A 12,346-nucleotide genomic window follows, 5' to 3' on the forward strand; every position below is an offset into this window, starting at 1 on the left:
TGATTATCTATGCTAAGAATTATACTTCTTGCCATTAAAGTTTTCACCTGGTAAACTTTTCATACCGCTTCTTTCTTCTTTGACTCTTCAGCTATCATTGTATAGGTTGCATGGTTCTTCTTAAGTAACACAAGTACATCTTATCCAGATTCCTCCTTCAAGATTCTACCCATCAAATTTAAATATCACCGGAATATCAGTTCATCCAACTAACATTTCTAGAATTTTATAACAACAGTACTGAGTTCTGAAAATTATCTTTGATATGTCCATAAGTTCAATATTCACTTGGTAATATACCCAGTCTTAAATCAATCTTATAAAAATACCTTGCTTCCTTCATTTGATCAAGCAAATCATTGGTTCGAGGTAACAGATATCTGCTCTTGAGAGTAAACTAGTTGAGCTTTCGCTAGTCAACACATAATCTCACACTTCCATCTTTCTTATTAACAAATCGTGCCAGTGCACTTTAGGGGGTATGCTAGGTCCAGTTGCTTCCTCTTCTAATTATCTCCTGCGTTTGCTCTGGTAACTCCTTTATTTTACCTAGTGCCATTCTGTGCGGGGCTTTGGACACTGGCTTCATTTCAAGTGCTAAATCAATCATAAACTCATTTTCTTTATCTAAAGGAAATATTGGTAACTCATCTGGAAACATATCTTGAGACTATAAAATCTTCAAGTTCGGTTTGCTCCTGACCCTTATGTATAATCGACATAGCACTTATATTTTGGTCGCTGTAATCTTAAATCATTCTTAACAAGTCCTTTACCTTCCTTTGTCCTCTAAACTTCTTCATGTTCTCATTTGGCATCTTCAGAACTATCTTCCATCACGACGGTCTACCTGGGCATCACACTTGAATAGTTAATCCACTCCTTAGAATAATGTCAAATCCTCTTATCTCAAATGATATCAATTTTTCACAACTTATTACCAGAAATATCGATTCCGCCATTGGTACTTACTTATTCAATAATTGCACGTTCTTAACTTGCTAGTCCTATAGTTGTAATCTTATCAATTCGACAGGGTAATTCATCTTATCAACAAAACCTTGAGAGATATACGATCAAATTGCTCCCACATCTTTCAATACTTTAACACATAAGGTATTCGCAACAATCATCCATGTCATCACATTCATATTCTAAATAACATATTTCTCAGGAAAATCGCAAATTCTCGTTCTCGGAGACGTAATCCTTATTAAAGTAGATTCCCTTGACTCTTAGTGCATCCCTGGCTAGGGCTAGTGATTTGCAATTCTCGCCAAATGCCCTTGTTTCCTTTCCATGCATGAGAGGTAAATGGGACTTTGCCCGCTTGGTGTATAATACGTTAGCTTCTATTTGACAATCCCTCACAAAGAACAACTGTACGACGAAACAACTAGAAGGATTCACAATTTTAATAAACTTAGAGTTGAAAAGAAAGAAGAAGTAATGATTTGAATATGAATGAGACAACCACATTGGTACTTGAGATGGCCAGTCTTTCATACCGTATGGCATACAGCACATGATTAGGTGGCATCCCGCCTGACTCTTCATCATTCCGACAAAGTGTCTCATCATAACACTGTTTGTCCCAATCAGAAAGCAAAATTTGAGGGGAACAATTAAATTCGAAAAGAATGCAAAATCCTCCTTTTTGATATCATCAGAAAGAATTTATTAAGAAAATGAGTTCATACATTTTTAGGAATTAAAAAGGAATATACGCTGTAATGTTGAGGACAAGAATGATACCATTGGTCACCATCCACATTTGACTTGTATTCATCTTTCGAGCTTGTTCGATCATATCCCAATTGTGTCATATAACAACTTTAGAAAGTATGCTGAAATGCCTTCGCAACTAAGTATTATGGTAAATTCTTACTTGTTAAGTCTTGCGTCTGTAACATCGCATCTACACGTATAATACTTTAACAATTCGATCATAATGGCGTTCTTATCAGATAACCTTGAGTTTCCTCTTTTTAATTTAGAATAACCATGAATCATTCATCATAACGATTATTTTTTTTAATAATATTCTTCTTTTAGAAAAGTCTGGAAATTTTCCCAATCTTCTTTGGTCATGCTCAGGCTTCCGTTAAATCAATGAATTCCTTGAACTGTGATAACCCCAGTAATCGGATGAATAGTTACTCCGTACGCTGGTTCTGTTGTTAATCTTATCAAACAATACTTGCAACTCACTATTAGGAATATTCAACTTCTTCGTAATCGCAGGTTACCTCGTTCCCCGAATTAGCAATACTAAGTCTGAAACAACATCCTTCCAGGTAATCCGGGTCTTTTAACAAACAAGAAACTCAAGTAGTAACTTGACAACCAATGTTTAAAACTTATTTTATTCCAAAAAGTTTTTTTTTTAAATTTATAAGGGAAAAATCTTTCTCGAAAACTTGTTAAAAATGTTGAAAAGCACACATCTAGTTGTCCTTACTATATGAGTTGGTTGTTGTCCTTCTTATAACCAGATACCAAGTTAAAGAAACAACCACTTAAAGGTCCATTCACTTCCATTTATCTCCGCTCCTTCCTTAGGCCCATTACCTTCCTTAATCGATGAAAACTTCAGCTATGGTTGCATATTGTCTTATTCATGGCTTCATTTCAAAGCTCCCATACTGGTAGTACGCCTATCATCATCTTTACAGTCATTAAGTGGAACAGGTCTATCCGACAGCCAACAAGTCTATTTCATAAAACAAAGTTTGCGTATGTCACGTCACATCACTACTTATATATCACATTTATCATAGCACCATCATCTAATTCTACGAAAATTCCAGATCTATACTTTTCTCTCTAACTCTTTCAAAATTCCTCTAGTCCAATCCACAACTAATCAAGGGTGGTCTATTCACTAGTGGCCCCATTTAATCTGGTAGAAGCCATCCTCCGAAACAGGTGAATCTTCTTTCTAAACTCCTTCTCACCTTTATTAATATCTCATGTACTTACCATTTACTGTAGCTATCGTATCCCTTCTCATAAATACTGTTGTTCCATAAGACAGGTTTTTAAACTGAGGGTATAGAACATGGTGTAGAGTAAACTGAAAAGATACATTCATAGTTGAATGTACAGAAGAACAAGAATAAGCGAATGGAGCTTCGTGAATAGGTAGTCTCGTATCAAGAGGTGATAGAATAGCTTGGAATAACTTGGAGAGGCGCAACTGTCATAACAGAAGGTAATACCATTAATACTGATGGAAGAACAAGGTGCAAATCAAATTTAGAAGAAGATGACGATCCTCAAATGGAAGGCTCCAAACAATCAGATGATACAGGGAAATCAGGATCTGCCATTGTCATTGTCTGGAAATCACGTCGCAAGCTAAGAATCCCGAATCGCAGCACGAACCGTGCCGGAGACCTACTATACAATCGCAGTCAACCTCACGATAACTTATCTTTCTATTTCCTATTCCTAATCCTAACTCTTTACCCAATCCCGACAATCTAGGCTTGTTTTAGTGACTTATAACTTGTAGCTCTGATACCAACCTGTGGCGCCCTCCAAACCCGGGTCAGAAGTTTGTGGTCCACAACACATACTCAATATATAAACTTGTATATGAAATATTATTTGCAATGACCCTGCTTTACATAACCACGAACCGCAACAGGTTAAAGTATAAAAAAACCACAACCTTAACTTTTATTACAACGTACCAAATCCCAACTAAGTTAACTTACAACTGATAATGAAATTACTCTTACAATCTTACAATCTCACTACTGCGATAAGCTCCCGCTAGCTCGATCCAACATAACCTGGAAATCCTAGCTCGTACATTGAACTGGGAAAAACCTCACTATTAACCGTATCCTTCTTAACTGTAGAATACATAAAAAGATTCGCAAGAGTGAGCTAACTAGCTCAGCAAGTCACAATGACAATAATTGAGGTTAATCAATGATCAAATGAAATGGTTCACAGAAATCAAATATATTGTTAAACAATCGTTAGAATTGGATATTCATTTTTAAGTTTTAAAACCAAGGTTAGGCTGCTGATCAGTCACGCACTAACCCCGAGCAAAGCACCAGCACTGCTCTAATTACTGGATCCAAGGCACACATTGGCCTAACTTGACCATTGATATGGTCTGACCACGAATCTGGTCCCTATATAAAAAAAACTATCCAATTCTAAAGCAGTTCAATATGATAAACAATATAATTCAATAAATCAAGATCGTAATCAACAGTGATGAAACATTTGTATAAAGACATAATGCATTTCATGAGTATCACAAGGGGTATCGATGTATGTATAAGAAATGGCTTTCAGCCTGCATGAGAATCGGGTATTAGATGAACAATGATTTTACAAGGTTTAGTTCTTTGATGTCACAAGGTATGGTTAAATATTAAAGTTTCTGGATGTTAAAATAATTTTTTTCCAGTGTTTGTTGTTTGGTGGTTGTATATTTGGAGAGTAGTGTCATATTTGCGTGGTTTAGTATCTGGAAATCAATAAGAAATGGTTCACAAAGAATAAGACTTACGGCTCAGGATCAAATGATGTGGCTCGGGTTCAAGGCTGAATGATTCAAAGTACTTACAATATAAAACAGAGCTATTTTGAATACTTAACAATATTTCACGAGAGAATTCAGAAACATTTGCATTATATCTTGGAAAAGGTTTAGAAGTACTTGCCTTATCATAATCGATTCCAATTTCACTTGTATTCGTCAAATGACTCTCTTCAACCACCACTCGTCTACTTTTCCTATGCCTCGATTCTATTTTATGATCACTTGCAGTATTTTCTACATGTCGATTCCATTTTCTGATCACCTGCTTCCCTTTCCTACGCCTTGCTTACTCTGCTAAGCATCATAAGTATCTATCAATATTTAACTCATACGATTCTATTCAACATACACTTCTATCTACCCTTCATTTCACCCAAATCCGATTAACGGATTGAAAGTTACGCTATAAATAAGTAAACACCGAACATATAGACCGACAGTCAACCAACAAGTCACATATAACACATAACACGTCAAATAATCAATGACATATCATTTATAAAGGAGTCTCGGGATATAAAAAGGCTTTTGGGTATTCAAAATGATTTTTAAAATATTTTTCGAAATTAAAACGGGTCGTTAGATCAATCTAAAGTAATAAACAGGGTTTGGTTGGCCAAATTGGGCTTCAAAACAATTTTATAATAATTATCGAGCCTTGAAACTAATTTAAAATAATATTTTAAAACTCGAAACTATTTTTTAGAGATTTTTAAATCATTTTTAAATAATTAAATCTAATTAAATAATTAATTAAAATCAATTAATAATTAATTAAATCAATTAAGCAATTAAATTTTGAATTAATTGACCAATTAATCAATTAATTATTAACTAAATATAATTAACTAATTAATTCAGATTTATTTTTGAATTAAAAATAAATTTTGGAATCAAAATAATGATTTTTGGAATTTCCAGAAATTAGAAATGAATTTCAGAATTTAAATAATGGATTTTTGAATTATTTATAAAAAGAAAATCCAGAAACAGGTTACTGATTTTTGATTTAGGAAAAATGGAATCAAACCTGGGTCGAAACCGGGTTTAGGCGCGGGTCAAGACAGGGAAACGGGTTGGCAAGAACACCAGCCGATTTCCAGAATCCGGCGGGTCCTCTGACAACTCCGGCGGCCTTAATCTGCCTAAAAACTGGTGGGTTGAGTTCGTTTCTTAACAGAGATTCATTCAGATTCTTCCCAGAAGCACAAATCAGTCAACAAACATCATCAACAATTGTCTGGTCGAACTTTCGGCCAAAAACCGGCCAGACACGCGAAGAACTCCGGTGATAATTTCAAAAGACAACTCCGTACTTTTCAGGAATCATTTGTGGTATATAAATACATGGTTCGATTGCAAATTTGATAAGGAACACAAAGAACCCATCAAGATCGACTGAAAACCCCTAACAAAGATTTCCCCAAATCGAATTGAAAACATTCAAAGTATTATAAACCCTAATTTCTAAATTCCGAGAATCAAACCTAAAATTAAACATGTTATTGAACTCCAAATCAAGAGTATAATATACCAAAATGATCAGGAAAACAAACTCTACAACATACAATCATCAAATCATACAAACAATCTGTCGAACAAAAATTCATAATTTAAATACCAAGAAATTCGAATATAAATAATTAAATAGGAAATCACCTGATGCTTCTGGGTATGTTTTGATGAAAAGTTTGGATTCTAGATTTCAGTAGCTTCATTTTGAGTATATGTACGCCAAAATCGGATATCGATAACGCCTCCGAATTTGTGTTTGATTACGAAGAACAGTTTATAATTATAGTATTTTCTCTGTAAAAACTCTGTAAATACTATTTGCAAATGATTTCTGGTACAAAATAAAATACGGTAGAGGCTATTTATAATTACGGAAAATTAGTATCCCGTGGGATCATTCCGGATATAAAACGATACGTTTATTTATAAAAATTGCTCCAAACGGTACCGGTTTTTGGGATAATTATCCAAATCAGTATAAATTGTACTGCAGTCTTGGTCTCAGCGCCTGGTTACACGTATTACGAGGTGATAATTGTAATAGTTTAATAAAAAGACCACGTTTATCGAAAATACGAGTTTTATTGATTTACCGAAACGAATAATATATCGAAAATGTTGCGTCGGGACCCGCACAGGACAAACCGTACTTCGGATCGAAAAAGTCGAAACATGGAAAATGCTCGGAATATTGCGATTAGGTTAGGAGGAGTTCTCGGAAGAGTTTCGGGTTATAAAAACTTAAAAACGGATGACGAAGGTTGGTTCCCGATTGTATAAAATAGTTTTTAAATACTTGGAAAAAGATTTTGTAAAATCCATATATTTCCCATAAAATCATAAATCAACATAAAAATAATTGAGAAGATATGACAATTACCTATATTTTATTTTGGACATATAAAAATTAAAATACTCAATTAATATTATTTTTAAACATCCAAACACATTTAACACTTAACAAATAATTCACAGAATAGAGACTGAACACGTATAATAATTATTTATTAGCAAAAATAATTATATGATATATCTCGGATATTACAAAATCAGTATCCTTCTTTGATTTGATCTAACCTCCTCAGTTCCTTCACATAGTATCTCAATATTTTCCCATATCTGCTTGGCAGTGTCACAGTTGATAATATTGTTGTACATCACATTGTCAAGTGACTCAATCAATATCATTTGCAAGCTGTTATCCAGGGAAACCTTCTCCTTTTCAGGATCTGTATACTCAGCAGGATCTTTTGGGGCATAATGAGCTGGTATGACAATGTATCCATCTGTAGATTCCTCAACCCTTACCATAGGAATGAAGGGTCCATTCTTGAGGATCTGAATGAAGAATGGATTTGTCATCCTGATAAACAACATCATTTTCTTTTTCCAAAGAGTGTAGTTAGCTTTGTCAAAGGTAGGAATTTTGATGCTACTGATTTTCTGTGTATTCATTCTTCCAAGATCTTGAATCTGTTTTCTTTCATATTTTGCTCTGATACCACTTGTTAGATAATGAATCACATATAGAGGGGGGGGGGGGGTGAATGTGTTTTCCTGATTTCAGGCTTTTCTGAAAGATAATGGTTGAACAAAGTAAATTAAATCTTGTATAGAAAAGTGTTCATGCAGAAATTATAAACTTGCACAAAATACAGAACACAGATCTTCAAAACTCACTTAATTTTTGTATTAAAAATTAAGATGTTTTTCTACAAAATTTCTAAGCTCTTCGAAATTAAAGAGCTCAGCTTCTTCTCGAGAGTGTTACAACAATTTTGATCTAAATTGTTACAACTAACTAGAGGACCAGTGTTAACTATATATCTCAGTTAACTGTTGGTTTACACAGTGGATAATAAACATGCTATTAAATTTTCTAAACTGTCACTTGTCATTTCTATTTATAGAAAAGCAAATCTTCCATTTCTGGATTTGCATATCTTTAGCATCCCGTGTTTACTTTAATCTTCCTCTGTCAGTTAATCTTTTCCATTGATCTTGCACACACTTCAAGCTTCTTTTTGTAGACTTGTCAATCCAGCTGTTGGATTGTTTGTTGATTGTTTATCTTGGATATTAAACTGATCTGCAATTCTGTACTTTGAGACTGTACTTCGAAATCTCCAGTTTGAATTATTAGAACACTTGATATCTCGATAAGTACAAAGGCTTATCGAGATCTCTAGTACTCCATAATGAGTTTGGCTTGTAGAGGTCTTCAGCTCATCGAGATCTCTAGTCTTCATAACTTCACTTGACTTGTAGATATCTCGGAGTTCTCGAATGGATATAGACTTGTCGATAACTCTGAGTTCTCTAGTGAAAGAATAAATTATCGATATCTTAGTGAGTTCTCGAGTAGCTTTCCTAACTTCTCAATTCCCGGTGGATATTGCTTATCCGTTGAGTAGATATATAGCTCATCCATTGAGTAGATATATAGCTCATCCGTCGAGTAGATATTGCTCATCCGTCGAGTAGATGTTGTTCATCCATCGAGTAGATATATAGCTAATCCGTCGAGTAGATATTGCTTATCCGTCGGTACTCTTTGGAGTTTGAATGACTTCTCGATAAGTCATTCTGGAGTTCTCGAATGACTTCTCTATAATATTAAATCTATGACTTGTAGAGATCTTGACTTAGAACATTTTTCTCCAAATAAATTTATTCAACTCCAAGCTTCTTGAAAATTCTTCAAAGGCATGATCTTCTTCTAGATAGAATCCTTAGGCTTGATACTGTTTTAGGAAAAAGATTTCAGTCTGCTCCTTTACAATTTTACAGACTTTAAGTGTTACAAGTACAGAATACAAATTTAGATAACAATACAACTTACTTAGGATTGACAAGTTGTCTTAGTCTTGTTAAAGTACAGGCATGTCTTTTACAACATAGATAACTTGTGCTTAAACCGTTATGTTGTCAAATTCTATAGACATATAGGGTCTCAATATAATTGGTATATATTCAGCTTCTATCTCTTTTGTGGATGTCTGGTAGTATGGTACTCGTGCAACGAAAGTTGGCGTTTATCTGTTTCGTGTTATCTGATTAGTGTCATCACCATTGCATGCTAAGGTTAAAAATAATAAGGCTATTGAATGAAGTATTTAATGAAGTTAGAATCCCATGTTTGTCATACTTATTAATTCAATTAATCTTATTCTCGTAGTTATAATTATTAGTTTAATTCATATTTATAAATAATCTCAATTAGTTATCGTCTTAGCATTAAATAATAACCATACATTGTTGCTTAAGTGCATGAGTTAATTAGTTAACCAATGTAGTCTCTATAGGAACGAACTAGAAAAAATTCTATACTACTTGTGAACTCGTATACTTGCGTGTATTATTAGCGCGTGTTTAGCGACTAACACACTTCCTCACTATCATCATGCAGAATATCAAATTCTTCCATAGGCACATCATGTATGTCATTAGCTTTTGAATTCAGACTTGTTTCACCTAATGGGTTGTTGGTTGTAATGACATTCACATACTCAAAATTTTGTTGTGGTTTCGTAGTTGTAGGAGTTGCAGAAAATTTACACTTTTGATTCATCTTCATAACCACGTCTCCAAAAATTCTTTTTCTAGCTTCTCCCAAGAAGTAATATATCCCACAGGCAGATCTTCAAACCAGTCCAAAGCTGCTCCACGCACAGAAAACGAAAAAGCTTTCATCTTTAAATTTCAGGATCCACCATATCTTTAAAATTTCAGGATCCGCCATATCTGGTCCCATACATTCAACAATGATCACAAATCTAAAAAGATGTTTATTTGGCTCTTCAGTTGGAAGATCATGGAATACTGGCAATCGCGAAAGAAGATTTTGTTTGAGCTCAAAAGTACTACTCCTCCCTTCAGCTGAGCTAGGATAAACCATACAAGAATGCCAAAAATTAGCAATTGACACGCCAACATCATCACGAAGTGTTTGTATTGATGTCATGCTAGTTAGTCAAATTCCACTTATACCTGAAATATAACAAGCAATAGGCGGAAAAATGATGGAAAAGAAAAAGAAGAAAAAAAATATGTATAACAAAAATAAAACAAAAGAAAAGCAAATTTCAATCCCCGGCGGTGTGGCGCCAAAAATTGATGTGACTCAACTTAAACCCTTTTTGTGTCGTTTGTAATGTAGAGTAAATAGGGTATCGATTTACGCCAAGGATCAATGACTCACTTTTCTTCTATTTCGCTAATAATATCAAGAATAAAGTTGTTTTGTTTATTTAACATCTAAATTAACTAATAAGTAAAAAAAAGTTTGTTTGTGAAGAATTAAATAAACGTGTTGGAAAGCATGTAGATCCATCCTAAATTCATGACACAATTCTGAAATCGTCTGATATGTTCCGAAAGATACCTATAGAGAACCTGCCATGACCACATAGAAACAAGTTCTGCTACTCTTATAACCCCATGACCACATAGAAGGTTAAAATGAATTAGACAGTTATACAACTAATCCCATGACAACATACAAAGATTAATTGACTTTACAGATATAGCAATCACAAAACATATTTGGATGACCACATACCATAATTAATTCATGCATCTCTATAAGCATTGACGTGGCACAATAAAGAACACAACTCAGAAAATCAAAACTGTATAACTGTCATAAAGTTTAGGGATTCAAAACAGCCATCCAACAATAATAAACTAGCCAACCATAATCATAGCAAAAGTGATATGATATATGAGAAGATTAAAATACGGTACAAAGTGTAGAGTAAGAAGATTTATCCTTATGTTATTGATATTGAAATCTTCAAGCATAAAGTCCTCCTCATTCTCCTCTTAGCTTCTTCTCTTGGTGACTATGGATACGTATCTCCTATCGCTAATTATATAAAACTAATATAAAAAGTATTTTTATTGTTTATAGGAATAAAACAAAAGTTTCCCAAACCGAAAAGGTTTTCAAGTTTAGAATTCGTAGTTGACTTTTCTCTTCTGTTACTGGGTTGATTCAACTGGATTTTGAAATCTGGACCATTCTCTAATTCAAGAGAATCTCATTGCTGTTGAATTGCCAAAATCCAATGTACGGAACTCAAGATACGGTCCAAACAATAAGTCTCGCGCAAACGGTCCAACAAATCCAAATTTTTCTTCTAATTTAACTTCAATCCTTTCCAATTTAGTATTCCTTGCAATAAAATATTACAAACTAATTAATAAAAATCCAATTAAAAGCAAAATAGAATTAATATGGGAACCTAATTATATAAAATATACACAAATATATATTCTATCAGATTTTGATTCCCGTTAAATAGACACATTAATTATCAACCAACCACGCTTTTCTTTGCCCGACTTTTAACTTATTTTCCGGTTCCTTTACTCCGTTGCTCGGTTACAAGTTTACACGTAGGAAGTATGCCTTGTCCATTTAAATCATATTGTTTTCTTTTTAATTCTGAATTTAGTTCTTGTACAAGTGAGTTTATATGCGTTTATAGGTTAGTTAGCTTTTAATTAATTTATATCGTGCTTTTGGTTTTATATTATTGCTTTGTTAGTTTAAAAACCGTGCCTTGTTAATTTTCTAGGATAAAGATAATATTACCTAATTATTTTTAATATCTTTTTGTTTCGTGTGATTAATTGTCATAATTAATTTGGCAGTACTTAATTGTTCAATTAATAAAGTGATCTTAATATATTATCACTACATAATATACGGTAATATGTTTTGATTTTTACTTGTAATCAGTGTTCTAAAAATCGGTATAGGCGACCGCCTAGGCGGTGATAAAACGCCTCGACACGGACCTAGGCGGTAATTTAGGCGTTTTTTCAAAAAATCGGGTCAAAATCGGGATTAGGCGGCTAGGCGGTCAAAAATCGGTCATAGGCGGTCTAGGCGGAAAATAATTAAAAAAATATTTTTTTTACGTTTTTATAATTTTAAATCATTCATTTCATAATTTCACACAATATCATGTCAATTTATAATATAAAGTATTGGTAAGAAGTAACAAGTAATTTAATATATTTATTTTCTCACTTAATACATAAAAATAACATATTATAATTAATTTAAAAGTGTGAATTAAAATATAGTTAACAATGTAAACTCAATAAGTAGATAACGCATGTCAAATATGTAGATATTGTTTAATACCATTCTAATTTATTTTTTTCAAACAAATATTTGACATGTTGATCATTATATAATTATAAAAATTAAAAATAATATTTATATTTTTCCGATTAATGTTCCGATTA

Source organism: Apium graveolens, chromosome 10 (assembly GCF_009905375.1).
Source record: "Apium graveolens cultivar Ventura chromosome 10, ASM990537v1, whole genome shotgun sequence".
In the NCBI taxonomy this organism is placed as follows: domain Eukaryota; kingdom Viridiplantae; phylum Streptophyta; class Magnoliopsida; order Apiales; family Apiaceae; genus Apium; species Apium graveolens.